This window comes from Vespula vulgaris, chromosome 22 (genome assembly GCF_905475345.1).
Source record: "Vespula vulgaris chromosome 22, iyVesVulg1.1, whole genome shotgun sequence".
NCBI classification, from domain to species: domain Eukaryota; kingdom Metazoa; phylum Arthropoda; class Insecta; order Hymenoptera; family Vespidae; genus Vespula; species Vespula vulgaris.
This window is the reverse complement of record NC_066607.1, coordinates 4,006,387-4,012,615: the sequence shown is the minus strand read 5'-3', so window position 1 is coordinate 4,012,615 and position 6,229 is coordinate 4,006,387.

Genomic DNA, 6,229 nt, shown 5'->3' with positions numbered 1-6,229 from the left:
ATATTTAGACATTTACGAGTAAACTTATCGGTTAAAAAAAAAGATGCGTCGTTTGCCTCATTTGTACGTTATACTTTGGCGAACGAACGATTCACGATTAGTGTCACATCGAGCGTGTGCGCGTTCGTTTCGAGCTCGTGAGAGCACGTTGAGGGACGCTACGAGGGGTCGTTTCACATTGTTGGATCGCGAAGGGCGAGTTCGCAGGTAGAATGCGAGGAACGAGACTCGTGCATCAAGTTATATGTATGAGTCGTATGAGCGATCAAAGATTATATTCTCATTCAAATTTTTTTAATATTTCTCTTTATATCCGATCTATTTTTCAACGCGTATAGGTGATATACGCGGATAGCTCCATTTCGATCAACTTTTCCTCTCTTTCATTCTTTTCCTTCTCAAACAAGTCCGACCTTGAAAATTCGTGCTATAAATTCTTACGGCGACTTCCACTTTCATCAGGCAAATCTTTCCGTTTTCAATATGAATAAAGTTCTTTGCAGTTTTCCTAGAAACGTTGTCGTAGAAAACGATAGAAAGTTTCGTAACGTACAACGATTTTTTATTTCCTTGTCTTCACACGTATAATTATAACATACGCGCACATAAAAGTGTCAATGAATTTTTTATATCTCTTCGAGAACAATTCAATTCGTACCAATAACCTCGATTCAACGATTTGATCTCCAATGTGTTTCTCTACGAGAAAAACATCAAAATTGAAAAAGTTGTTATCGGACACATTTGTGTGGCTTGTTTTTATAGAAATTTATCGTACCTATGACGACTCTGTTTGTGTAATGTCAAAGAGAAGAGTTTTTCTAAAATCATAAATACTCGGGTAAACAAATTTTTACTAGTCGCGAAGGTCGAAATCATTTAAGCTTCGCGTCATCGATCGCGAACTTACGAATTCGATCGGGCACGGTACTCGTGGCTGCTCGCGAATAACTTTATCGATTCAATCAGTATTTAACGACGTCGATGGAGGCGAGGATGACGACAACGAAGAAGCGTCGACACGCTTCGTTAATTGCTATAACCCGATTCCATAGCGCGATTAAGGCTACGCGTACGCGATTCTCGTTTACGGACAATGCTCGCTCCGCGATTCCATTGTTGTACGTTACATTATTGTGCGAACGGTTCGGACAAAACCGTCGAGAGTGGGAGTGCATGAGAAGAATATCGGGAAGAGTAAGGGAATTATGCGCCTTCCCTCGTAATTCTTATATAGCGACAGCGTGTTTTCCATCGTCGTTTTTACCCTCGTCTTTTTTCTTCGCCAACCTTCTTCGAAATTACTCGCGCAGAGAGAAGAGAAGAGTCGGACGGACGGACGGACGGATGGATGAATGGATAGACAGAGAGAGAGAGAGAGAGAGAGAGAGAGAGAGGATTTCTTATTCGTTTCAATCTTATTTCTAATTTGCGCAACTGACGCGTAAATTCATTTTACAGTTTTAATAAGCAATTATCGTCGAAACGAATGTATTTTGCGAACAATTAAAGAGAAAATAAATTAAGATCCTTTGAAAACCGTATCTCCAAGTTTGAATCAACCGATCACTTTCGCTAATCGGTTTCATTTTCAAGTTTCTTCGACGATTTACAAAGTTATATACGAGCACGTAACAGAAAGTCACGAGCGTGGAAAGCATTTACGAGGCGCGCATACCAAATCCACGCTCGGCTGCATTCATTAAACCGGCTTATCGACCGTCCTTATCTTTTTACGTAACGAGTAAATGTTGATCTACCAGCCGATGCTAGTAAAAGGGAGTCCGAGGATATAAAAATTCGATATTCTACGAGTATCGATTTAATCGGGACGAGGAAAAAGGAAGAAATTTAAAGAGAATAGAAAATTGAAGCGAGGTTCGACGACTGATCCCAAGCAATGGAAAGCAACACATGTCGAGGCGTTTGGAACTACCTGCTAGCTCGGTGCGCATGGGAATACGTTGGCATGTGGTTTTATCTACTGCCATATGGCGCGTCCATGAATGCACGTGCAAAGAGAATCGAGACGACGCGAATCGTCGGCAAGTAGGAGAAGGACGTCGATATCTTGCTTCTCTCCTTCGAACGACGTATGGAGTTTCGTGCTCTTCGGCGCGTCCTCTCGTACGCCAAAGCGAAGGAGGAAAGGGAAGAGCGTTCCATCGGAGCCGATTAGCTTCTCCGTTAAACTCGCTTTAGCGAGTTTGTTAGAACGACTCGTTTGGTCTATGGCAATGAATTAACGTACGTCGAGTAAAAACGTAAACGAAGGCATAAGTAGGTCACAGGTCGACGACGATTCTCATCTTTCGTTGTTTCCTCGCGCCATTGATTTCCTTTTCCCGTGGTTCGGTCGTTTCTTTTTTTTTCCGAGGAAAGACGAAACTCTTCTCTTCGCCGAATCCATTCGTGGGAATGAATGTCGCATGGATAACTATCCATGGGAGCGAGAGTGACCGTTCCGACGGAAAGAAAAATTCGTATTTTCCCAATGTGATATGGGAAAAGGAGCGGTAAGACGAGCACGTTCTCGCGATAGGTAAAAGCAAGAAAGGCGAACGCCAGGTATATAACCAGATTTAGTGAGAGAGAGTACACGTCGTGCTCTTGGAACCGGTTATTATTGTCGTGGCATGTAACGGTATTAATTACTCGAATCGTGGCTGCCGGACGAGTATTTCGAGTCGTTCGTAAGTATTTCGAATTGATTTTGAATCGCACGTTCTGATACTCGTGCGCGACATTAACGACGCTCAAATCTCGCGTTCGCATTTCGTCGGTTGCAACGTTCAAATTCACGTAGCAACGAGAGGAGTAGGAGATACTCGCAGCGAGTTCGCGAATAACTGATGAATTTTTCTTTCTCCCTCGAATCGTAAGTCTTCGTCGTCGGATCATGAATCGTTAAAGACTCATGGGTCGGGCGAAGATAAGGATTGACGCTAGCAACGTATGCTCCTGCCGTACGTTTCTTTCGACACCTGTGCAAGCGCACGCGTCGGTTCTCCATCGGGAAACGGCGCTCACGTGCGTCTCGCCCGCATTGCGAGACTAATATATATATATATATATATATATATATATATATATATATATATATATATATATATATATATCGTTTACGACGCGCCTGTATATACGCTTGTATGCTACAGGCAAACGTATTTATTCACGCATGCATGTAAGTAAGTAGGTAGCGCGCAAGGAGTAGTAAGAGCGAAGCGAAAGAAGGTCGACCGAAATAGTCGCAGCCGGTCGACGAACGATTCGAGAAGCTCGCAACGCCGACTTACCACCGACGATATTTGCGGACCGTGCAGAAATAAGGATCAAGGTCGGGAGCAGAGGCTCGATTCGAGAGGCACGAATTGATCTATCGATCGATACGATCTATAACGTGCCATTGAAACGTACGATGAATGATTTAACGCAAAATTCTACTTTTCATTGACGATATTTATCAATGATCTCTCGAACCATTGATAAAGAGAGGATCCGATAATAAACGTTTTTTACTATGAGGAATTTATGCGGTGAGATAAGACGCGTCTCGTAATTACGGTTACTCCTTACGAAGAATTTTATGTCGAGTACCTTGGCGGTACCTTATGGATATACGATGGAGAGCCGATAAATAACATTACTTCGAGGCCGATGATCTATAGTGCGAACGCACCACGCACGCGATCCCGATACGCTCTTATCTCTCGTCTAAGAGCTGCGACTCCTCTTGATCACGCACGAATCGTGGCAACGAACGCACGTTCGCCGAACGAGCTTCTCGTCGATTAATGGCCGTGCGTACGGATATCCGGTACGGGAAGTCGTCGGAGCAGATGTCGAGATTTTCTCCTCGTCCTTCGCGGTGCCCTGCGTGTCACGAAGAGTAAATCAACCGAGGCCAGCTGTCTCGAGAAACTACGCAGACCGGCACCATTCACTCACGGCACTTTTCCTACGTGCGCATCGCGATCGAAGATCGAAGCGAGTTCGAGTTACAGCGAGGGACGCTGACTCGAATGGACGTTTAGAGCGTTTCTCGCTTATCTAATCTTAACCGGGGACGTAACGCGCTTCCCGCGTTTTCCTTCAACCTCTTTGTCGAATCGAAGGAGCAAGTTCGACAACATTCTCGACTCATTGCGATCTCGGGTAAACGTTTGTCGAACGATCGATGAAATGATTCGATCGGTCACGTGGGACAGATAGACTTTAGAAAAGGGCTGGTCTCGCCGGTGCGTGGCCCGAATTAACGTCGAATCGCACGGCTTCTTCGAAGTAATGCAATTATGCAATTAGACGAAATCGAGTCAAGGTGACTCGAAAGTATCTATATGCTCCACAAAACTGAGAACGGCCCGAAAAGTCCGTAGGATGAATAGATGGGATAATGCCGTTCTAACCGTCTACTCGTCTAAGAGGGATTTATTTTTCGATTGACATAGCGTACGATGATATGCCACGGTAAACGTGATCTCGTTTTTAGCGTACGGTCGATACGACTTAGACAACTCGAACCGCTTTGCACAGTTTACCTTTTCTCGAAAACGATTACGAGCTAGTACGTATCGCCACAAATCGCCGTCGACGTAATCGAAACAATTTCGAGTCGCGTGGTCTACGCTCGATATAAATTTTCGGAACAAACGAGAAATAAGCAAGATTATATATAGACGAAGCATTATCGATTAATGTCTTCCAATTCAGCGACGATATTCAGCTCGTTAAAACGTATAAAAGAACGTTCGTTATTTCTCTTCTTATTCTCTAAGAATGGAATTTCGACGAATCAACGCATATACGTGAGTGTACACGATACAACGTATTTTATCTCTCTCTCTCTCTCTCTCTCTCTCTCTCTCCCCCTTCCTCCTACTCCTCATTTCTGACTTTATAACGAGCGTATCGCGAATATACATGTCGGACCATTAAGCGAAGTACGGATCATTAATGAGTAAACGCAAAAAAGTTGCACTCGTCGGTGTAATACGGCCGACGGAAAAATTAATTTCTAGCATTTTTTTCTAGCGACGTTCCTTCGCGTAGCAAGAATACCGGCACGATGTTTAAAGTCGTTTCGTGTCGATTGAAAAAATTCGTATCGTTGCGAGAAAGCATTCCCGAGGCATTTCTGTTAGTCGGGAATCGCGATCGCTTCTTCGAGCTCGAAACGGATATTCATTCGAAAAGAGTTATTGCATATCGTAATTTTCCTATCGACTTGTTTCCTCCGAGCAAACTTTCTTCGTTAGTACGCTTAACGAGAAACACAAGCGGCACTTAACAAGTTTCAAAATACACGAACGACTTTTAAGCTTTTTTACGTTAACGCAACCAAATTTGAATATCATCAATAAACCAAAATGAATATCATCAGCGCTTGCTCATATCTTGCATTCTTGCGAGGGAAAGAAAAGAAAACAGAAAAAAGAAAAAGAGAAAAAAGAAAGAACAAGAAAAGAAAAGGAAAAGGCAAAGGAGAATAATAATTCACATAGAATGGATTTTAATCTCCCACGATTTTAAAGTCAAAGACAACGATCTTCTTTCAAAGACGAACGATTTCGCCAACGATAGTCGAAGCTGGAGGAAGAAATCGATAAAAGATCGTCTCTCGCGAAAGTCTTGTTCACGAGGCGCCTACTACAAAGTTCTCTTGGTCGCGTCTCTTAGCAGATGTACGACCATTTGCCGCGGCAGCTGCTCTCCCCACCAATACCGTAAACCACGGCCATCTAGCCCCGGTGTTACCTTCGACGCGGCTATTAGATTTTTCTCGACGTTAACAGCGACATTCGACTCGATATCGAGCCGACGACAAAATCGGAGATCGCTACGATCGAAGCTTCAGCTCCGAGGAAACGTCCGGCAGTCGAGGGCGAGTCGTTCTTGCGACGACCGATCGAGCGAAAAAACCGGTTCTTGCGACTCGAGCGGGGAACGACTGCGCACGTTCGGGGCCCACGAAGGGACCGAGCACGAACCTGGCTCCCCGTAAAGCCCGCAGAGCGTAGAAGGTACTTACCGGCTCTGGGCTCTGCTCGAAGGAAACACTCCAGAGAGGTTTATGGCCTTTCAGATACGCCAAGGAAGATTCCCGAAATCGTTGGAGGAACGAAAGCACTCGTTTACGCGGACGTAGGACACAGGATATCCACGTTCGTTCTTCCCTAGGATCTAAAGCCTAAGAAGAATTCGGAGAGGAGCGCGCAATCGTTCGATCATC